We start from the raw sequence: 24,706 nt of genomic DNA, 5'->3' as shown, positions 1-24,706 counted from the left end.
GCGTCGTAAAGAAGGCGCAGCAGCGGCTCTTCAACCTCAGGAGGCTGAAGAAATTCGGCTTGTCACCAAAAGCACTCACAAACTTCTACAGATGCACAATCGAGAGCATCCTGGCGGGCTGTATCAGCGCCTGGTACGGCAACAGCTCCGCCCTCAACCGTAAGGCTCTCCAGAGGGTAGTGAGGTCTGCACAACGCATCACCGGGGGCAAACTACCTGTCCTCCAGGACACCTACACCACCCGATGTTACAGGAAGGCCATAAAGATCATCAAGGACATCAACCACCCGAACCACTGCCTGTTCACCCCGCTATCATCCAGAAGGCGAGGTCAGTACAGGTGCATCAAAGCTGGGACCGAGAGACTGAAAAACAGCTTCTATCTCAAGGCCATCAGACTGTAAAACAGCCACCACTAACATTGAGTGGCTGCTGCCAACACACTGTCATTGACACTGACCCAACTCCAGCCACTTTAATAATGGGAATTGATGGGAAATGATGTAAATATATCACCAGCCACTTTAAACAATGCTACCTTATATAATGTTACTTACCCTACATTATTCATCTCATATGCATACGTATATACTGTACTCTACATCATCGACTGCATCCTTATGTAATACATGTATCACTAGCCACTTTAACTATGCCACTTTGTTTACTTTGTCTACATACTCATCTCATATGTATATACTGTACTCAATACCATCTACTGTATGCTGCTCTGTACCATCACTCATTCATATATCCTTATGTACATATTCTTTATCCACTTACACTGTGTATAAGACAGTAGTTTTGGAATTGTTAGTTAGATTACTTGTTGGTTTATCACTGCATTGTCGGAACTAGAAGCACAAGCATTTCGCTACACTCGCATTAACATCTGCTAACCATGTGTATGTGACAAATAAAATTTGATTTGATTTGATATACCGGGACAAACTGACATCCAGTATTTGGTATGAATACGGGAAATGCAAAAGTGGTTCCGGTACATGCAACAAATATGAGCGTTGTCATGGATGCTCTGTGAAGTCCCTAGCCCTTCTAAAGAATGACGTGTGACTGTGCAGCCAGGTGCTGATTGATAGTGTGGTTTCTTTCCCACTAACATAGAATTGTTTATCGGAATGTTAGCAACTTCAATCCAGTCTTACACCTTGATCATACAGCGCTTGCTTTATGCTCTTCTGTAGCTTTTCGATGAGCCTTTGCTGATAAGCTGGTTTAGTGTTTATGCTGCTGTAATGGCTTTGTCTGCGATGTTGAAGCTCATTTATTATATGGTATTAAGGAAGGACAGGCTACTGCAGCAGAGGAAGAGATGAAAGGATTCTGTCAGCCTTGTCAGGGCTCCTCAGGCAGTGCACGTTAGTGTTTTAACTGCATTTTACCTGAGACCTGTTAGGAGCGAAGCTGGTATGGCTTCAAATAGCCTACTATTTGAAAAATTAGTAAAATCACTAAAGTTTTTACAATTATTTCAAATGGTTGCTTTTTCTTAACCCAGGTATGCTGCACAATCAAATGCTACCCCAGCTTTAAATGTTAAGGCACACACCGCCTTAGTTCTTTATCGTCTGTAGCAACAAGACAAAGACAAACATTAACAACCTGAAAGAGGCCAATCTAAAAACGTCATGTTTGTGTGTCCATGTAGCACGCCGGCCACACTGGAGCAGAACTACGTGGTGTGTCAGCTGTCCAACAAGGTCAACATGCTCTTCTCCTTCATCAGGAGCCACCTGCAGAAGAAAGTCATAGTCTTCTTTGCCTGCTGCAAAGAGGTGAGACTCTGCTAGTTCGTGTAACCGCTCCTCCATTTGGCTTATTATAGCTTCATGGTCTAGTTGTAGTCTGAGCTGCAAACCTGTTGCGGGTCTTCTGCCGGCTGCGTCCGGGCATGCCCATCCTGGCCCTGCATGGGAAGCAACGGCAGATGAAGAGGGTGGAGGTCTACAACGATTTCATCAAGAAGAAGAACGCTGTGCTCTTCGCCACAGACATTGCAGCCAGAGGCCTAGGTAATGCTAACACTTCAGCAGTCTAGTCTACAGACTGGCTCGATGTTCTTAGTCAGTAGGGACAGAGATACCGTTTTTGGGCACAGTTCAAATGCTGCCCCTAAAATGAAAAATATTTACTGTTCTGATACAAGGCAGCAGGTTCTTCACGGCTGGTGGTGAGTAATTGTTACGTCCCCCCCACTTTGCAGACTTCCCTGCTGTGAACTGGGTGTTGCATTTTCACTGTCCAGAGGACGCCAACACACACATCCACAGAGTGGGACGAACCGCCAGGTAATAACCCCTCTCTAGCCTTACCTGGAATCAAAGTCTATGCACCATCTCCTTGAAGGGCATGTTTTCATTGTATATGAATGAAAATGTGCATATTAGGGATTAACATGGGTAACTGGGGTCCCGGGCAGACTCTTTATATTTTCGATAAAAGTTTATGACAAGACCTGTGAAATTACAACATTTTACCCCAATGTCGGCACTAATGCAATTCCATAAAATGCACATGTGCAGCATCAGATTAGCAAATAAAAATATTCTGCCACATTATCTAACCAGGTTGTTGCATGGAAGCCTTTAGCCTAAAGTATTTACTTCACACAAAGTAAAAGCACACGCACAATTGACACTTCTGTACTGTACACGCAACACAAATGCAGTTCATAAACCCTACAGGAAACCCCTACAGTATAGCCAATAAAAGATGTGCCTCTTTGACCTGTCATTGACTCTTCAAACAGTCACATTTGATAGGCCTATAAATTGTGCCTTCCTGTATTGTACATCTGCTAAAAGATGTATTCTGTTCTACTGCCATTGACTTTATGTTCATATTATTTTTTACTATTTCTAATTGTTGCATTGTCGAGAAGGAACCTGCAAGTAAGTATTTCATTGGATGATGTACAGTGCATTCCTAAAGTTTTCAGACCACTTGACGTTTTCCACATGTTGCGTTACAGCCTTATTCTAAAATGGTTTTTCCCCCTCCTTACTTCGGAGCTGAGATTACAAGCCCGTAGAAGAACCTGATCACATGAAGGGCATTGGCAAATTTTTGCCTAATAAGAATTGAGATATCTGAGATTAATCTTGGTTTCATCAGACCAAAGAGTCTTGTTTCTCATTGTCATAGTCCATAGGTTCCATTTGGCAAACTCCAAGCGGGCTTACATGTGCCTTTTATTGAGGAATGGCTTTCATCTGGCCACTACCATAAAGGCTTGATTGGTGGAGTGCTACAGAGATGCTTTTCCTTCTGGAAGGTTCTTCCATCTCCACAGAGGAACTCTAGAGCTCTGACAGAGCTCTAATCGGGTTGTTGGTCACCTCCCTGACCAAGGCCCTTCTCCCCCGATTGCTCAGTTTGGCCGGGCAGCCAATCTTGGTGGTTCTAAACTTGTTCCATTTAAGAACAATGGAGGGGACCTTCAATGCTGCAGAAATGTTTTTGTACCCTTCCCCAGATCTGTGCCTCGACACAATCCTGACATGGAGCTCTAAGGACAATTCTTTTGAACTTGTGCCTTGGTTTTTTCCTCGACATGCACTGTCAACTGTGGGACCTTTATATAGACAGGTGTGTGCCTTTCCAAGTCATGTCCAATTAGTTAAATTTACCACAGGCGGACTCCAATCAAGTTGTCGAAACATCTCAAGAATAATCAATGGAAACAAGATGCACCTGAGCTCAATTTTGAGTCTCATTGCAAAGGGTCTGAATACATTTTTTTCTACAGTTGCTAAAATTTCTGAACACCTGTTTATGCTTTGTCATTATGGGGTATTGATGAGGATATAATAATTTCATCCATTTTAGAACAAGGCTACAACGTAACAAAATGTAGAAAAGGGGAAGGGGTCCATATACTTCCCGAATGCACTGAATATGCGTATACCGTACATACGACTAAAACTTGAAACCATGCACAATTCACTACATAGGCATCTCTGTCCATTTACAACTCAGTGGCATAATGGAAAATGATATCTTCTCCTCTACTAGAGCCTAGGCTATTTTCCTATCCAGTCCCAATCCCACTGAAACCCAAAATGACTCCTGTCTCGCATTCAAATTGCTAAGTTTATTCTGTACTTCATAGGTTGCATAATTAAAGCAGGTCTCTTGCCTTTGCATGTCAAAATACTGCTCTAACATTTCCCCTGCTTCTCTGTGCTGTCTTGTTCTTGTTGCCCATACGAGAGCTTCGGTAGAGAATGTGACATCAACAAACTGTGAGAGTAGATATGCATATTTTTTTGAAATGTTGGTCCCGTTAAGAGGCCTTTTATTTAAACTATATCTCCCAGTCATCTATGAGCTGATCTGCTATCTGTATAATCATAAACTCGAATTTGCCAAATATAGGAGATAACCTAGAACTAATGACGGAATATCTAACAAGCTTAGCATCTTTGGTGATTTGACTTTTGTGTTTGACCACCGTTACAAAGTTCGTATGATTCGACAATGCTGTTTTCGGGTTGTGTCCTTAGCTCTCTGTGTTGAGAGCCTACTGCTGAATTGAGAAACATAACACTCTGAATTTATGAATGGCCTGTTTCACAATTCACAACAACATCATTGGCGATCAAAGATAGTTACTCTTATCATTACTAAATATCAGTTTCATTTGCTCTGAAATCTTTACATAGTTGCGCTGCACCCATCTTATTTTCGGAGAACCCTGTCATCGTGACCCTATCTTGGTTTTAAATGCTTTAAATTGGCACTTCCTATTTCTATGATATTTCCTGGCAGTCTAATAAATAAATTTTTCCTCTATTGAAACTTGGTAAACTTTCGGGAAAATATTATTCCAACAAATTGCGTTTTTCCGACAGTAGTTTTAAAGTGAAGTTATCACAGTGAAGTGCTGAATCTTACAGGGACACTGCCATTTGCACAAATGTGCCCACAAGACACCATTACAATTATTGTATAGAGTGCAACAGTTAAGTTCCTTCTGATAGACAATCCATTATCCTATCATCACATATTACAATAGTTGACCTACTCACCAGATGGCAGTGTTGTATGGTCCACCTCTCACACCATCTCTCACACCACCTCTCACACCACCTCTCCCTGTGGCCTACAGTTTGCACATTATAACCTCGAGTGTTAACACCGACTGGCTTTCAAATATGTTCCAACGCTCCAGAATCCAGTGGTACCTACTGTACTGTAGGTGACACATGATGCTGTTCTGGTTTGGTATTGTTCACTGTTATTACAATGTTGAGTTGGTACCATAGCAGTTTGCCCAGCTGCAGTGCTGACTCATGGGTGTGTGTGTAATCGCACTCCAATAGCACCTGGGAGTTGCAGCAGTATTTTTTGTGAAAAAGAGTGAGTATTGGTGTAAGAGTGAGTGTGTGTCTAAGACAGACATGACCTATTTGGAGCTCTGTGCAGCTGTGTCAAAGACACACACTTAATGACAGCAACAATGTACGCATGTCTTAAGCAGTCAGTATGTGCTTCGAGCCACTGCACTGCTACAGTGTGTATTGCAGTTAGTTCAGCAGTCTGTTGAGTGAGCTGTTTAAACCTCTGGGCTCCGAATGTCACAATTTGAAGCTTCTGAGATGCCATACCCCTTGGTAAAACTCTTGTTTGTCGGTTCTTTTGTGTGAACTAACAGGATGGAAGGGGAATACTTTCTAGGCTTACTGCGATCAGACATTTGCATTTGATTGGGGTCTTTGCAGCATGCTGCTGCTGTTGGAGTAGGTGTCAGCATGATTCAGTTCGACTGGCACCTCCCTTAAAAGAAGCGGTAATAGTACTGTTTGTCCATTTTGAGTCGCTATAGCCAGTGTACTCTAATTCAAAATATTAAGAATTAATCTAAGATGACTCAAGAAATGTCATTTTGCGATTTTTGCACAGGAGATCTTAGTCGTCCAATTTTACATCTAACTAATTTTCTTTGGTATAGTATTTCTCAAGTTAACAAATGTGCATTAAAAAAATTATCTCGTTGAATGACAAACACTTAATTGAAGAATCTTTACTGTAGACCAATCACCGACAAAGGGGCATGAACTTCGGCTACGGACTAGAGAATGGTTCACTTGTGATCCGCATTTTAGGGCATTCCTACACCTGCAGCAACCCCTCTTTTTAAACTTCTAGTTGTCCTAACTTAAAAATTGACCAATAGAATTATAAACCGGGGTTCCTGCATATGCAGGAATGCCCACAGGTAGCCTAGTGGTTAGAGCGTTGAGCCAGTAACCGAAAGCTTTCTGGATTGAATCTCTGAACTGACAAGGTAAAAATCTGTCGTTCTGCCCCTGAACAAGGCAGTTAACCCACTGTTCCCTGGTAGGCCATCATTGTAAATAAGAATTTGTTCTTAACTGACTTGCCTAGTTAAATAGGCGGGAGCGAATGACACTGTGTGCTAGCTTAGCCACCTACTTCTAAGGAGGACTCCTGCACACAGGAGGCTGGGATGACAGTGTGTGCTAGCTAGATAACTATCCTTCGCCCCCACCTGTCTGGCACGATTTTCTCCGGTACACAGCAAGCATGAGGCGGGGGCAATGTGAGCTAGCACGTGGGAGGCGGGTACGACCGGTAGACAGTGTCCTTCGCCTTAAATGGTGTGGAACGCCTCAAATTGCAGGAACGCCTCAAATGGGGACTTCCGTTCCACACTTGATCGACTTAAGCTTGCCTTGAGAACACCCTTGCCGAAAGCTGGGAACACCACACTAGCTGCCTGGTATTTTGAAATAATGTGCAGTGTTGCAAAGAGAGTTGTAGCAACTGCCAATGTAGCATCAGCTCAGCCTCTACAGATTTGTTTCAGTCTGTCTGTTTATCTCTCTTTCTGTCCTCAAATTCTGACTCTGCATGTATTTCACACTTCTTCTTGCTGAGCTGAAGAATGTAGCTCTCACTCCGCCACCTTTGTCTTGCAACCCATCTCTCTCCCTCTGAGTCTCTGACTTGGTCACAAAACCATAACCCTCCTGTAATCATGAAGGATTTCTTTATGAAACCCATGATGAAAACAAGTCAATTATGATCATAAGAGGTGTACCATTAACTGTTCAAATGTAGCAGATTGTAGAAGTTATGTATGCATTTGTGGTTGAGCAGTATCCTTTTACAGCTGAAATAAAAAATCTCTCAAATATTGTGCACACTCTTCCGTACATCCTTATTAGTGAGCATTTCTTCTTTGGCAAGATAATCCATCCACCTGACAGGTGTGGCATATCAAGAAGCTGATTTATACAGTATGATCATTACACAGGTGCACCTTGTGCTGGGGACAGTAAAAGGTCACTTTAAAATGTGCAGTTTTGTCACACAACACAATGTTACAGATGTCTCTAGTTTTGAGGGGAGCGTGCAATTGGCATGCTGACTGCAGAAATGTCCACCATTTTCTCTACCATAAGCTACGTTGTTTTAGAGAATTTGGCAGTAGGTCTAACCGGCCTCAACCGCAGACCATGTGTAACCACGCTAGCCCAGGACCTCCACATCCGGCTTCTTCACCTGCGGGATTGTCTAAGGGGAGGGTGGGGTGCTGAGGATTATTTCAGTCTGTAATAAAGTCCTTTTGTTGGGGAAAAATGCATTCTGTTTGGCTGGGCCTGGCTCCCCAGTGGGTGGACCTATGACTGCACCCCTGCCCAGTGTCGTGGTAATTTCCTGTATTACTAAACATTGAGAGAGCAAACCACACACCAGTCAAAGTTATACATAAACTTCATATTTTAATTATATGTGAGCTTCACCATAGCCCTGTGACTCTCAGATCAATTCAGTGTCTATAAATTAATTCTCTGAGAGTGCTTACAAAACAGTTGTTAGTATCATTTATAGCCAAGACACACCCATCTCAACTCACATGACGAGAAACAGATCTCAGGAACAGTTCACAAAGAACCTTTGACTTGAAAGAGGAGTATCCCATAGCCAGATAGCATTAGCTATAAATTATCCTTCAGTTTGGTCTCCTAAACGAAGTTCTTATCTCCTTCTTGGTACAACATAGTACCAAACCATTACCTCATCCAATGGCATATATCAATTGTCAATTCTAGATACCCCCATATCAAATACACCCCCTCCTGGACAAGATCAGAAAAGACAGTGAGCCTCTTAGGTCATATACTAAATCAAGATAAGGGCAACGTCAGAGGGGACATACAATAGTTACAGACACATTCCCATAAGAAGACAAGCCTCCATTCTGTCCTCCTCCCCTTCTGATATTCTTCATAGCATCACATGGTTTAACAGATACATTGACATATGAAGACAAGCCTGACCTCTCCCCTCTCTGGGCCCCTAGTGACTAAGCCCTAGCAGAGAAGGGATAACCGCAAACTGCCAACAGTATTATATAAAAGAAGACATCCTAATGACAAATAACTCACATAAGCATTATTATGTAAATAAAACATCTTATTTATCAATGTTACCTAACTAATTCTGATTCTGCTACCACACCAATCATGTGAAATCCATGTCCAATCCTACTGAATTCATATCAATTGACTGATTTTCTTATATGAGCTGTAACTGTAAAATCTTTGAAATTGTTCCATGTTGTGTTATATTTTTGTTCATCATATGTTATTACACCCACTCCTCTGAGCTATTGACCAATTAACTTATTTATAAATTTAGGACATACAATTTTATTTTATTTTAAAATTTTATTTTATTTTAAATCCCGGGACCACCCTACGTAGAATGTATGCACACATGACTTTCGCCGTCCGCTAAATGGCATATATTATTATTATTATTATATATTAGATATAAGGAGGGAGGAGAGGCTCTGCTCGTCCTGCTGCCCTCCGAGGAGAGCGCATGCTATCCCAACTCCAGGAGAAAATAGTCCCCATCAACTGAATCCAGTGAGTTCACTTACAACCTCCTCACTTGTGCCTGCACGCGTGCGCACACACACTTGTATTTCACTGGGACTGGGCAGGCTGTTGGTTGTGGAGAGCTACTGTAGGTGAGAAATTAAAACAAAACGGGTGGTGGACTGTAGTTTTTACTGTTTTTAAGCTTTATTCTGTGTCTCCACTAGGGCAGTGACGGTACAAGTGTCGTAATATATTTTCCATGGCAACTCTTTGGTCTTTTTTAAAAAGCAGTTTTTTTGTGAAATATGGTGTGCTATAGCTTAGAAAATAAATGCATGTGACTGGATGACAATGATATTTGTTTCCAACATTTGGGTAATTTTCCTAAATAAGTTAAACCCGCTTGGTGTTTTGTTTCCTTGCCATGATACTAACGAGTGACTCGATACTGGTATTGTCCCGGCTCTAGTCTTCCCAACTGCCCTTTCACCCCCTCCCTCCAAGCAAAAAACTGAGGCCTTATGATAATGTTTACATGATACCATATGATTCCAAAGACTATTTTCCCTCACGGAAATGCATTGGACAGATGGGGTAGACTTCGCAAAGCAGGCAGGGTCAACAAGTGAGCCAGCTGACTTTCCTAAATATTCTGATTCTGAAACATCCTCATTGTGTCTAGTAGTTCAAACATGCACTTGAAATGGACATGCTATGAATGATGTGTAATATTCTGAATGACCCATATTCAACCTGTACCCTTGTCCCCGTTGTGTGCCTGATACCACCAGTTTCATGTTGTCACAGTACGTTTTAATATTGACTTAAGGATCTATTTGGACCTGTTTGTGAGATGGGGAGATGTAGGTTTAGCTGAGGGGCTTTGAGCAGTGCAGTAAGTCGGCCAACCATGTGAGGGAGAGCGTGAGACTGGCTCTGCCGTCACAGAGGAGACCAGGCCTGAGCCCCTCTGGCTAAATCCTGATAGGCACAGTGTCCAGCATGATGCCCTCACAGTACAGTGTTTTCCGTACATGGAGTAGCCCCCGGCGAGGGGGGTGGGGCGTTCCATCCTAAATACACAGCTAAATTATTGAATAGTTTAATGGCTTTGCCTCCCATATTGGTAAAAGTAGTTGTTGTATTGAGTAGAAAGACCATTACTTAATTTAGTGTGGTGGTGGTTTTCGATATCTTCTAGGCCTATATAATCAGAACTATTTTATGTAAGAGCCTTTATTTAAAATTCAACTTGTCATCTCTTGAGATTATGGTTTTACTGCAAGATATGAATTGCCACAATGTTTGTTTTTCAAGTGCTGCATTTTATTGGCTCTGCTATGACACTTAGGGTAAGGAAATAATGTCATTTCAGTGAACTATCTTTTTAAAAGTTTGGCTTGTCAGCCAATCACTGTGGGTGGGACTTTGAGGAAAGGCGGTATATTAGACTAGTTTTTCTGACTAGATTACTAATCTACTCTTTCAATTTAATTTATTGTGGCAAACTATATCTAGTCTACTCAATTTAGTTTGTTACAAAAACTTAAGAAAAAAGGTTGTGTTCTGTCAAGTTAACTTGGATTCTCTGTTGGGAAACTATTTAGAATTGCAGGAAAATGTTTTTTAAATGCAAACATTTTCAGAGGGAGGATTCCCAGTTCAGATTGTGCACCCCCACATTTTATACGAAGTCAGGTGCCAATGAATAGACCTAGAAGTATGATTGAAGAATGAAGCAGGTGTTAAACATGGGCTTTGCTACACAGAATGCATCAGTTGACTTCTCCATTGTCAATACTTTAATCAAATCAGTAGGCATATATCAATTTCTTTCAGAATACCATATAAGTATCATGACATTAGCTTTTATGACCTTCAATCTGTTATCATATTTTGGACCAGAATGAGGCTCTCTCTATCCACTACCTATTGTGCCTGCAGTGAGGATTCAACATATTCATAGAATGTTTTCATAATTTGTCTGCATATAATTGCCAAAAAGCAAACAAGATCTTTGGTTTACATGTTCGGATGTGATACCATTGACATAACTATGTTGTATGATTTATGAATAGCAAAGGGATATAGGACATTGACTTTATTCAGTCAGATGGACACTTTTTATAAACTAGTCAACACAAGCTCTTCGGTCATCAAAGCACAGTAAATAGCCTCCGTGGCTGTGTATAATATAATACAAAGAATATTCCTTGGGAGTTCCTTGGGATTGTTGACCTAAAGAAAGGTCTTCGCTGTCAACTGTGTTTATTTTCAGCAAACTTAACATGTGTAAATATTTGCATGAACATAAGATTCAACAACTGAGACACAAACTGAACAAGTTCCACAGACATGTGACTAACATAAATGGAATAATGTGTACCTGAACAAAGAGGGGGTCAAAATTAAAAGTAACAGTCAGTATCTGGTGTGGCCACAAGCTGCATTAAGTACTGCAGTGCATCTCCTCATGGACTGTACCAGATTTGCCCGTTCTTGCTGTGATATGTTACCCCACTCTTCCACCAAGGCACCTGCAAGTTCCCGGACATTTCTGGGGGAAATGGCCCTAGCCCTCACCCTCCGATCCAACAGGTCCCAGACGTGCTCAATGGGATTGAGATCCGGGCTCTTCGCTGGCCATGGCAGAACACTGGCATTCCTGTCTTGCAGGGAATCACGCACAGAACGAGCAGTATGGCTGGTGGCATTGTCATGCTGGAGGGTCATGTCAGGATGAGCCTGCAGGAAGAGTACCACATGAGGGAGGAGAATGTCTTCCCTGTAACGCACAGTGTTGAGATTGCCTGCAATGACAACAAGCTCAGTCCGATGATGATGCTTTGACACACCGCCCCAGACCATGACGGACCCTCCACCTCCAAATCGATCCCGCTCCAGAGTACAGGCCTTGGTGTAACGCTCATTCCTTCAACTATAACCATGAATCCGACCATCACCCATGGTGAGACAAAACCACGACTTGTGTTTTTCAATGACTGAGTAGTTCAACTGATCATTTATTTTCCAAAAAGTTTAACCATTAACAGGCCTCTCAACCCCAGACACATCTGCTTGCAGCAAAACTGCACCTGCCCCCACATGACTAGTATCCACCTGCAAGATAAATGACAAATCCACGCGAGGAGCAGCCAGCACCGGAGTTGAGGTAAGCAAGCTCTTTGCATCTTCAAAAGCCTGTTGACAACGAGAAGACCATACGTAAACAGCCTTAGCTTTCAGCAAATCTGTCAAGGGAGCGACCACAGTAGAGTAGTTCCTACAAAAACTACAATACTAACCAATCATTCCCAAGAAACGCATCAGTTCATTTTTAGTAGTTGGTGGTGGAAAAGAATCAATAGCTACCACTTTAGCCCAAACAGGACGCACTTCACCCTGCACAACCACCTTTCCATTTAGCCAGATTGATTGTGAGGCGACCCGCAGCTCGTCGGTCGAACAAGGCTTGAATACGGGACAGATGTTCCTCCCAAGTATCTGCATATATCACTACATCGTCCAGATAAGCACCGCACCCGGTCAGACCAGAGACAACCCTTTTCATAAGTCGCTGAAAAGTGGCCGAAACTCACAACCAAATACAAGTACAGACCAGAGGGTGTAATAAAGGCAGAGATTTCACGTGCCCTACTCATCAGTGGCACCTGCCAATAGCCCTTTAACAAACCAATCAGATTTTTTCTTTTTTGAGGTCACCCTCTTTTCGATGAATTTTCATTGGGAATCCAGATTTCTAAGGGACTTGCTTGCAGTTCCTACCGCTTCCACTGGATGCCATCATTCTTTAGAAATTGGTTGAGGTTATTCCTTTGTGTAATGAAGAAGTACGGCCATCTTGAACGAGGGTCACTTCATGTGTACTGTTTGATAGAGGCGCATGACCAGAAAGCATGCTTCAGTTTGTTTTCTTCCTGTATTGAACAAAGATAAATGTTCTCTTTAAAAAAGACCTAAAGTTGTATTACAAAAGTAGTTTGAAATGTTTTGGCAAAGTTTACAGGTAACTTTTGAGATATTTTGTAGTCACGTTGCGCAAGTTGGAACCGGTGTTTTTCTGGATCAAACGCGCGAAATAAATGAACATTTTGGATATATATGGACGGAATTAATCGAACAAAAGGACCATTTCTGATGTTTATGGGACATATTGGAGTGCCAACAGATGAAGCTCGTCAAAGGTAAGGCATGATTTATATATTTTTATTTCTGCGTTTTGTGTCGCGCCTGCAGGGTTGAAATGTTCTCCCTCTTTTGTTTATGGAGGTGCTATCCTCAGATAATAGCATTATTTGCTTTCCCCCGAAAAAGCCTTTTTGAAATCTGACTTGTTGGCTGGATTCACAACACGTGTAGCTTTAATTTGGTATCTTACATGTGTGATTTCATGAAAGTTAGATTTTTATAGTAATTTATAGTAACTTTCACATGGCCCTGGGCATGAGACAATGTGTCAGGAGTGAACTGATGTGGAACAGGCGCAGCTAACGCCGTAGGCTTAGATTTAACGTAAGCACACATACTGAATTTACCCCTAGCCCTGAGAACTGGACATTCGTTTTTCCAATGACCTGTGAGTATAACAGAACTCATATGGCAGGCGAACAGTTTTGACTGAGCTGAGCGGGAACTGTACTTCCTCAGTGGTAGGGAGGCGAGCAGGCCAGAGGTGGTGCCCTTATTTGGGTGTAGGGCCTGATCAGAGCCTGGAGGTACTGAGGTGCCGTTCCCCTCACAGCTCCGTAGGCAAGCACCATGGTCTTGTAACGGATGCGAGCTTCAACTGGAAGCCAGTGGAGAGAGCGGAGGAGCGGGGTGACGTAACGCGCCAATGTAAACTGAGATTTTTGGATATAAATATGCACGTTATCGAACAAAATATACATGTATTGTGTAACATGATGTCCTATGAGTGTCATCTGATGAAGATCATCAAAGGTTAGTGATTCAGTTGATCTATTTCTGCTTTTTGTGACTCCTATCTTTGGCTGGAAAAATGGCTGTGTTTTTTTGACTTGGCGGTGATCTATTATAATCATATGTTGTGCTTTCGCTGTAAAGCATTTTTTAAATCGGATACGATGGGTAGATTAACAAGAAGTTGATCTTTCATTTGCTGTATTGGACTTGTTAATGTGTGAAAGTTACATATTTCTAAAAAATATTTTGGACTTTTGCGCGCTGCCTTTTCAGCGGAATGTTGTCGAGGGTTTCCGCTAGGTTAACTCAGTGTTCAGTCCCCATTAAAATATAGCATTTATTTTTCATTTTCTTCTTGAATTTCAAAATGGCATCAGACCAAACACTACTCACTCAGTTCCAGATTGGATGGTGTCCTCAGGTCTCAGCTGTTTGTTTGCCAGAGCACCCTCCGTATTGCTTGGAAAAGGAACCTTGGAAGCAGTAATCTCTCCGGTTTATTTTGGTCAAAATTAGGTTATAGGTTTGGAGTTTTGATCTAGAGTGAAGGCCATGATGTGGAGGGTAGCATCTTGCATATGTACCTGCTGAAAAATCCAAGTTTATCTAACTCCAAATCTATCATTTTGTAAAAAGCATGTTGAAAAATGTGAGTTCACATGCAGCTGTGTGTCTCGCTCTCTCTGAGGGGGGCGTGTTCATTATTTTTTTTGAAACATGCCAAATCAAAATGCTGTATTTTCAATGTTCATGTTTGTCTTTCAATATTCAGAAATTAATGTAAAACAAATATATGTATCAAAATACTACTCATGTTACAGAGCAAGCCGTAAAGCTTCATATGACACAATTTTTGCTTTGTAGCACCTATAGATTAAATATTATGTATCCTTAAAGGAGACCTGGGTAAGGCCAAAATGTCATAAATATGCATACTTTTATTAGTTCTCAATTATGCTGTTAGATACAAAATGTTAAATTTTCCTCCAAATTAACATTCTATAGATTACATTTTGTGAAATTCCCTCCAAATCATGGTGTTTTTTTTTGTTCTGGTTTCCTGAGGATTCACTCGTATACAGTCTTGCATGCTTTGCACGTGTTTTACTGACATTTTGGCTGGGGATTTAATCTATTAATATTAATGCCAATATTAAACCAGACAGATGTTTTCACACAATGAAAATGTATTATTCGTGGGAAATTAAGTCTATAATGGTTATCAAAAGAAGTTCTTCATGATGATCTCTTTCTTCCTCTTGATTGTGAGGTTGGCCTGAGGGAAGCTGCGAGCTAATACTCTGCTTGTCGAACTGAACATCAACAGAGAAGAGGGGTAGACCAAGAGAGTGGGAGAGTAAGATGGGGTAGTTGGGGTTCTGCATGGAGGAGTAGGTTAGCCTGCAGCAACTTATGTTAGGGGATCTGTTTTGACTAAAAATAAGAAATATACAGTAGACCTCACTTAGACAAGCATACCTCCTGTGCTCTTGTGGTGAGATTTTTGTGTGCTGTTTTTGTGTGTGTTTGAGTCATCCGGTGTGAATTCATGCATGTTGTAGAGGTGACTGGTGGTCTTGCCTGCATAAGATGTTTGTTGGTTGCTGGTGTGTGTGTGAGAGAGAGCTGGGTCGACATGGTTTTATCAGCAAGCTGCAAGGTCGTCGGCTTCTCTCCACCTGGTAGAGTGACTGCGTGAGGAGAATGGGAATTCCCTTGGGGGATGTTCAGAATGGATGGTGGTTAATGCGGCTTTACCCTCTCCTGTGTGTGTGTTTCGATGCATAGTGAGAGTCGTTCAGTGGAAAATCATCCCATTTCATCTCTCACTAATCTTATTTGTCCTGGCTAGTGTTGTAAAGTTCAGCCGTAACATGCTGCTCAGTCATTCTTTCTGTTAAATCAACAACTGATTTTAGAATGAGGCTATTACTCTCTTGCTTAGGGACTTGATTTGTGCTCCTACATTAACAGTCAAACGTTTGGACACACCTACTCATTCAAAGGTTTTTCTTTATTTTTACTATTTTCTACATTGTAGAATAATAGTGAAGACACCAACTATGAAATAACACATGAAATCATGTAGTAACCACAAAAGTGTAAAACAAATCAAAATATATTTTGTATTTGAGATTCTTCAAACTAGTCACCCTTTGATTTGATGACAGCTTCAAGTCAGTATTTTTTTTCCTTTTTTTGTGAACTCGTTCTGACTTGACAGCTAATATGCACCATAAGGGCTCATTTCCTTTTCCCCAAAGTGCGCACTCATTCACTCCCCCCTCAAAATGAATGGACTGGTGGAAGAAATATGGTGGAAACTTACTCTGGCCCTTGCTAAAACCCCATATAGGGCTGTTGTGGTGACTGTATTGCCTCCGCACCGGCAGTCCTCAGTCATGACTCGGCAGTGGTGGTCACAAAATTTTGTCACCCGGTGATTGTCAGGTAAATAACTGTCGGTCTCACTGTAATTGACCGTTAATTAACATAAACACATTTAGCATCTGCTGGCTTCCACACATTTTAACAAGTACATTAAATCCATGTAATATATCCTACACCTTCACAATAAATACATTATTTAATTTAAACGGGTATTAAGAAGCATGATTTGAAGAAAATGTATTTCAGAAGAAAATAATAGCATACTCATAGTTTTCTTTATGTTAGGCCCTGATGTGGCAATGCCAAATGGCTGTGGGCTACATTAGTTAATTTAGCAGACAAGATTCGCCTAGAATTTCATTGCATTATTTTATGGTATGAAGAATACAATTGAACAAAGCTGAATAACATATAAATATTTTATTCAAGTGATTTGAGGGAGTGTGCGGCTATTCTGTGGTGAGCGGTTAACTCAGAAATAGGTGCTCCTATATGCTTAATTTAGAGATATTAATGTAACTTTAGTTCTACAAACGTTGGCTATATGTTTTGATTTTTAATACATTGTAAGGCTGCATGATGAGATTCTAATGATTTTTTAAAAAGTAGTTTGAAAGGTATGAGCTCTGCTTTGTTTTTGCGCAGGCTGTACACACTACAATAGTCTGTCATTCACAATTTGACAAGCACTTGATAATGCCTCGAATTTCACGGCAGCATCCCCTTTGTGGTCATAATGCACCCTAAAAAATCCATGCCTTTGCGGCCTGGAGGGCTGCGCTGTGCCCTTCTCCCTGAGTGCTGTGCAATCCAAAGCTCCTGGGGTCTTTCTCACAGGCTACAAGTGAAGACCGACACATCGGGTACGCAACTGCGTCCTTATCCAATTCCGAGGTGCATATTGGAAGAACTGTCCACATTTACTTTTCGTCAGTCAACAAGATGAGTAGGCTTAACGAACATCAACATCACTAGCATATCCTCTATAGTTCAAAAGTCAACCTATTCTGTGCAATAAATACATATTCCCAACATAGTCTGGGACACTTGTGGGGTGCTATAGATCCCAAATTAATACTATCACTAGCATTTAAAAAAAGTTTTTCCAAAATGTTGCTGACATTACTGATCAGAACATTTTAGCTTAAAATATTGATAAATTATTAGGCTATTTCTTCACATAAGAGCAGCAATGTGCACATGGCAGTAGGCTATAAGCGCGAATGTACCATTAGCGGGAAAATTACATTATCAAAAGTGACCTTAAATGCAATTATGCATTAACCCTTTCACATGTACCATCACACTGGTGTGTGATCATTCTACAGTGGTCCCTGTAGCTACGATCACACCGGTGTGATTAGAGCGCTTATTTAGAACGGCCAGTTTCGAATGAGTCAACAATCAGCATTTGAGCTGGCCACACTTTTTTTCCAGAAACATTTTGCACAAACACAGTCCTTACAAAGTTATGTCCATAATGTGAGCAGTTTATTTTTGGATGCAATGTACAGACATTCACAGAAATATCTACAGCATAACACAATCGTCCAAACTGGCTACTTTTGTCCTAGCGCTAACTGAGGAAAGATTGACGTAACACAAGTGGTCATATTCGTGTAACTCTCAGCTGACATAAACTACAAAATGAATTAGCTAATATGAATAACTATTTATAATTAATCACGGGTGAGCTCACCATTGATCGAGATAATTGCGCAAAACACTCTAGAAATCGAAAGTAATCCGACAATGGGTAGTTTTTGCACGCTGCCATGCTTTACTTTTCTCACAGAAACCAAAGATAATAAGAGAAGACAAGAGGAGTTTGGTCTGTTTATAGTATGCATGTTGAAGGGGGTGTGTCGTCTACCATCGTTCACATCCCGCCATTCATTTCCGGAAGTTCTCAAAAAATGAGTGAACCTTTACTCACCTAATTTTGTTATAACATGTTATTATTTTGTTATTTTGTTATAACATCTTTGGTCTGACCCAGAATGCATTGTATGTCAACAAACATGGCTCCAGCTGGAATTAGCTCATCATAATCAGTACAACCTATAATAAAGTATTTTACACACATAATATGTGCCCATTACAGTCTATGCAAGAATTTAAATGTATGATTTGTCACCAGTAATTGAAAACAGTAAATGTATAAATAATTACTACACAAAACATTTTCTGGTAGTGATTTATTGATACAAGTGTCGCCGAGTCGCCAGTCAATTACGTAACCTCTCACTCCCACTCTGAGCCATTCAGTGTTGTTGTTTATGTATGTAGCTAGTGAGCTAAGCTGTAGCATTAGAAATGTCTTTCAAAGGAGACAACTCACAAATGCGGAAATTCTGGAGATTAAAAAAATAAAATAATAATCTCAATGAGTCTAAAAGTCAGGAATCAGATTCTGACAGTGAGGAGCTGCCCCCAAACATTGTAGCAATTGAGAACCCTGAATCTGAGGACTACTTATCCACTGACAAATTCCCAGGTCCCTTTTGAAGATGCTGGTGGTGATGGAGGCAGACCAACAGTGGATGAAGTACAGGAGTTCTGTGGTAGCTGGAAGGCCACCGGTCATTTCACCCCTCCTGGCCCTGCTGTTTGCTTTGATGAGTCCCAGTCTGGAGTGCAACACCCCTTGCCATTTCCATCTGAGGCAGAGTGCTTCAAGTTGTTTCTGACAGAGGAGCTAGTGGGAGACGTAGTAGAGGAGACCAATCAATATGCCTTGGAGCTACAAGAGAAGAGGGAGCCAGGAGTGAGGGGGAAACTAAATGGGTGACAACCACAATTAGTGAAATGTATACCTTCCTGGTGACAGTCCTTCTCATGGGAATAGTAAAGAAAAACTCCCAAAGAGAATACTGGAGCAGAGATCCTATGTTTGCAACTCCCTTCTTTGCCACCCTCTTTTCTCAAGACCGCTTCCTAGTTCTGCTGCGATGCCTGCATGTCGTCAACAATACTACTGCCATCCTAAATGACCCGTTATACAAAATAAGAAATGTTCTTATCAGCATTTGGTGTGGTTTTTGTGCCATACAAGGACCATTCCATTGATGGACACCTGATTTTAGGAAAGGTAGGCTGCCCTTCCGTCAATATATTCCCTCCAAAACGCACAGGTTTGGGGTCAAGTTCTTTGTCATGTGCGACATGAAGACAGGATTTGTCCAGGACGTTGTAGTCTACACAGGGTCCACCACTGACATCCAACATTATGAGGGGCTTGGGGTGTCCGGGTCCGTGGTGATGACCATGCTGGCGCCTCATCTCAGTAAGGGACACACTTTGTATGTGGACAATTGGTAAGGCAGTCCCACACGCTTCCAGAATCTGCTCTCCAACAGCACAGGGGCCTGTGGCGCGCAGTCAGGTCGAACCGGAAGATGCAGAGAGAAGAGGCGGAGTTCCAGGAGAACGGTCACCAGCTGGCAGTAAAGTGGCATGACAAACGAGACGTCCATGTCCTCTCCACTGTCCATACAGCAACCATGTCAGCCACAGGGAAGGTGGAACACCTGACGGGAGAGAGAAAAATCAAACCAGACGGTGTGCTTGACTATAATGGGGGTAGTGGATTAGGCGGACATGATAAACAGCTTTGTGGAATGCACTTGGAAAACGAAGTGTTTTTTTTTTTTTTTTTTTCAGATCGCCGCTGCCGTCAATGGCCACATAGCCAACTAATAGGTGAGATGATTACTGAACAAGGTATTTTTTGTTATTGGACGTACAGTTAACATGCAAATCACATACAGACACTATTAACGTAATAAGGCACTTACTTTGATAGAAACGCAGCCTTGATTTGTACCAGGGTGTCTGTAGTGACACCTCTAGCACTGAGATGCTGTGCCTTAGACCGCTGCGCCACTTGGGAGTCATAAGGCCAGGGTAGCTTCAAAATACAACACAAGTTAATACTGATGCAATTGCCATTGTTTTACAGAGCTAATAGAATAATATAGCTAGCTACATAAGCACGATTGAATATAACACCATAAAGGTTATGAAATGAGTGACGTTACCTCAAGTGTCTGCGGTTATAAAGAATATACACAAATGTACTATGCTCCATACATAGTGAGCTACAGTAGAAACGACACACAGAAACTATTATAATGTATTAAGAAACGCATACATTTCCAAAGTTATTATTGGTAATGAAAACAATGACTGCAATGCGGGCAACAGACGGAAAATGTGAACACGTGACAGGACATGTGCAAATGTCTGCAGACTTGAACCGCACAAACAATTGCGAAGTGCTTGGGGAATTTTGTCCGGGTCAGAAATGTCTAAAAAATGTATTGCCCGCAAAAGTAAAAAATAACTACTTTTATGTGAATGAATGAGGTGGCGGAACACACCTCAATTCAAACTGTTCTTAGAAAATAAAAACTTAGTAAGAAAATCGACAAGTTGAAAACCGCCTATAAGTAAAAACAGGCTGCTGTCTTGGTTTGAGGGCAGCGCGGATTAAATGTACTGTAGCGTAACAATCACATTCTGGAATGGAGAGAACGTTCTAGCATCAGGTGCATAAAAAAACTCACTGGGACGACTGTTAAAGATATTTGGAATTCACGCATGAAAGGGTTAAACTCAGGTGCTACTTATAGTTAGGCTCTACACCCTATGTAAAGCGGATTAATGTGCCTAATTTTAAGAAGTTATTTGGCCACTTTAGTTGTGATACAAACCTTATTCAAACATATAGGCCTATGGGCTACATGAGGTGTGCGACTGATTCAAAGAAGTCACACAAAAAAGGCACTTTCTTTTCTGGGCATAATTCACAAGTGATAGGCTAATATTGTCACCCATCAGATTATTATTGAAATAATCTTCTCTTTACATATACTAAATAATACATGTGTGAATTTTGTTTTGATTTAGAATGTACAATTCTCATGCACCTGTCTAGAAACAGGGGCAGCGGGAAAAAATACATGTCATCTATGCACTTAAATAGTGAATAGAGGACGCTTTTCCTGTGGTTTATTTTCATGCCACCCAGGTAGGCTATACTCCTGTTGTAAAGACCATGTGCTTAATATTAGGAAAGTTGAGAAATAAATATAGTAGGCCTAGCCTATAGAAAGCTGATGGGATCCTCTTTTTATTAGTGGACCATCACTCTGTTTTCTTGTGCAATTGCATAACCTAGAAATGTTGCACAACATGAGCTCTCATGAAGTGTTTGATTAGATGTTTGTATACATTTGCATTGATGTCAGAGTGATTAGTGGGAGAATAGAGTGCTGAGTACCAGACAGCAAGTTTGGTAGGCTACTAATGACCATCAGCAACATCAGAGCTTGGAGAAGCCTAATTGCTGTGACTAAATGGTCATGTGGAATTTGACTACCTTCATGACTCCCAGCGGTCACAGCAACAGCCCTAGTCATGACAGCAGTACATTCCTATGTGACTGCTGAGTCATGGTTCTCTCCTCCTATGCACTCTGGACATTTGTTAGTAGTACCCAACTTGCTAACTATCATTAGGTTGCTAAAGACCTGGTACTCAGGGCTTTATTGTCTCTAACCACTCTGAAATCAATGCAAATGCTATCGAAAATCACAAACACTTATCAAAACAGTATGTGCTTTTGGTGATTAATCAATTTGAAGAAAGAAGTTCAACAACTGTTTGAAACTGAGTGGAAAACATGGTTGTGGATGTTGTTTCAAAGCCTAATGCAATGAAATGGACAGTGCTTTCAAAGCTGATTCATTCAAAACAACTATTTGCATATTAGAGCTTATGCATAAGCATAGGCCTATATATGATCCCAAGCCTCCCCCAAAATAAAAATATTAACTGAATTAAAATGATTGTACCGTTGTACAATACATATCCTACTACATTACACATGGCAGAAAAACATACTGGTTTAAGATATCTTTGGTACATAGCCTAAATTAAACAAATTGAGTTAGCCTACAATTATAGTGAATTTGTATTTGATGTTGAATAGCATAGTAGTAGGGAATATTCAGTATTTTCATAATTGGGCTGACACATTACCTTTGAGCTACATAGTATCTCACCACTGTGCGTTTCCATCTCCTCCCCTCTCTCCTTCATTCCTTTCTCCTTTGCACATTGAGATGGGCTCTCAGCATTTTATTAAATGTATCTTTGTGGAAACACGTTACTGTCATTGTTCCCAAACAGATTCCACTTGGTTTCCCAAATTAAGCACTGGGTAGCTGCAGGAACAGGGTTGGAGAGTACATAGCATACAGGGTTTGGCCAGAATATCACCTGTCGTGTGGTGAAGTAACCGCCGACATGAGCTAAAATCTAACCGCTCGTACGTCGCCTCCATTCACTATTCAAGTGCATATGGATGATATTTTATCTTGTCCCTGTTCCTGCTCATTTGATAATGGGCCATTCTAAATCAAAAGAAATGTTGCATATTAGTAAACACCAGATTATATTTAGAATAGTCTAATGGGTGGACACTTGATAAGAGAACAGTGTGTGCAGCCAGAGGCATGGAACAGAGCACAAGCTTTTTTGCCACTTTCTCAAATCATCAGTAGTAGGGATGCACGATTTACATTTACATTTACATTTAAGTCATTTAGCAGACGCTCTTATCCAGAGCGACTTACAAATTGGTGCATTCACCTTATGACATCCAGTGGAACAACCACTTTACAATAGTGCATCTAAATATTTTAAGGGGGGTGAGAAGGATTACTTTATCCTATCCTAGGTATTCCTTAAAGAGGTGGGGTTTCAGGTGTCTCCGGAAGGTGGTGATTGACTCCGCTGTCCTGGCGTCGTGAGGGAATTTGTTCCACCATTGGGGAGCCAGAGCAGCGAACAGTTTTGACTGAGCTGAGCGGGAACTGTACTTCCTCAGTGGTAGGGAGGCGAGCAGGCCAGAGGTGGATGAACGCAGTGCCCTTATTTGGGTGTAGGGCCTGATCAGAGCCTGGAGGTACTGAGGTGCCGTTCCCCTCACAGCTCCGTAGGCAAGCACCATGGTCTTGTAGCGGATGCGAGCTTCAACTGGAAGCCAGTGGAGAGAGCGGAGGAGCGGGGTGACGTGAGAGAACTTGGGAAGGTTGAACACTAGACGGGCTGCGGCGTTCTGGATGAGTTGTAGGGGTTTAATGGCACAGGCAGGGAGCCCAGCCAACAGCGAGTTGCAGTAATCCAGACGGGAGATGACAAGTGCCTGGATTAGGACCTGCGCCGCTTCCTGTGTGAGGCAGGGTCGTACTCTGCGGATGTTGTAGAGCATGAACCTACAGGAACGGGCCACCGCCTTGATGTTAGTTGAGAACGACAGTTTGTTGTCCAGATTTATCGGTGAACATATCAGAATCAGCCGATTATTAGCTAAAAATGCCAACATTGGTATTGGCCGATGTCTAGTTTAGCGCTGATGTCAAAGCTGACGTGCATACCTATATATCGTAGGTACGCGAGGTGACGCCACATAAAATTTTGCGCTATACGTGCAACACAGCATTCCTAAACTAGCCCATAATGTCTGCTGTGTGGATCGAGCAATCAACAAGTAGAACAGTCATTTGAAACAGTAACAAAATTTCAGCGAGACAACTCAAAGGTGAAATCTATTAAAGCCAAGATAATTGAATTCATTGCACTTGACAATCAACCGTTCTCTGTTGTGGGTGATGTTGGCTTATGCCGACTGGTCGAGCACCGGTGCACACTATGAAGTGCGCTATTTTTCAGATGTTGCCCTGCCGGAGTTCCACAGTAAGTAATAGTGTCACTGCTATTAGCTACATGACATACATACTATGGAATGCCGTTTGGGTCTTTGCGTGTCAAAAAAGATAGTCAGCAGCAAAGCTGTACAAAAAAGTCTGCAAACACCGGCCACGAACGATGTGTTTACAATACCAATACCGCAATATTCTGGGGCAGCAAGCTTTAGCTTGGTACCTAGCTAGCACCAATACAACCAGCCTGAAACAATGACCAGTAGAAACTGTAGTCATTTTCACTATTCTTAGCAATGATTTAGGACTCTTTGTGAGTTAGCTAGGTTGCCACTTGTTGTTCGCTTATTGAAATTGAACTGCAGTTAATGAAAATAAATAGCTAGCCAGCTACTTAACTCTGTTGTCTAAAGCTAACATTATAAGGATTAGGCCCGACAGGCCCGGGTTATGTGTTGTGAAACTAGCTACAATAAGGATTAGGCTCAATAGTGGACTTTGCAGTTAGCCTTCAAAATGAAAGTATGTCATTGACAGTGACGCAAATGAAAACAAATAGTAGAATTATGCCATACTTTTATTCTGAAGGCTAACCGCAAAGTCCTCTATTGTCGCTAATCCTTATTGTGGCTAGCTTCATATAGATGGTCTGACCACCATTGATAAAATAAACTGTCTTATATATTAGGGTTATTTTAGATGATGACACCTACCTATATAGGTAGCTAGCTAACTATAGCTACTGAAACATTTTGCAATGTC

General features: G+C 41.5%; 1 pseudogene; it reads left to right on the top strand.

The window, feature by feature from the left end:
* The window catches only part of LOC123990756, a 120,068-nt pseudogene that overhangs the window by 8,504 nt on the left and 86,858 nt on the right, over positions 1-24,706 (top strand).

Source organism: Oncorhynchus gorbuscha, linkage group LG02 (genome assembly GCF_021184085.1).
Source record: "Oncorhynchus gorbuscha isolate QuinsamMale2020 ecotype Even-year linkage group LG02, OgorEven_v1.0, whole genome shotgun sequence".
NCBI classification, from domain to species: Eukaryota; Metazoa; Chordata; class Actinopteri; order Salmoniformes; family Salmonidae; genus Oncorhynchus; species Oncorhynchus gorbuscha.
Note: the sequence above shows the minus strand (reverse complement) of the source record. Positions and strands in the feature narration are given on the sequence as shown.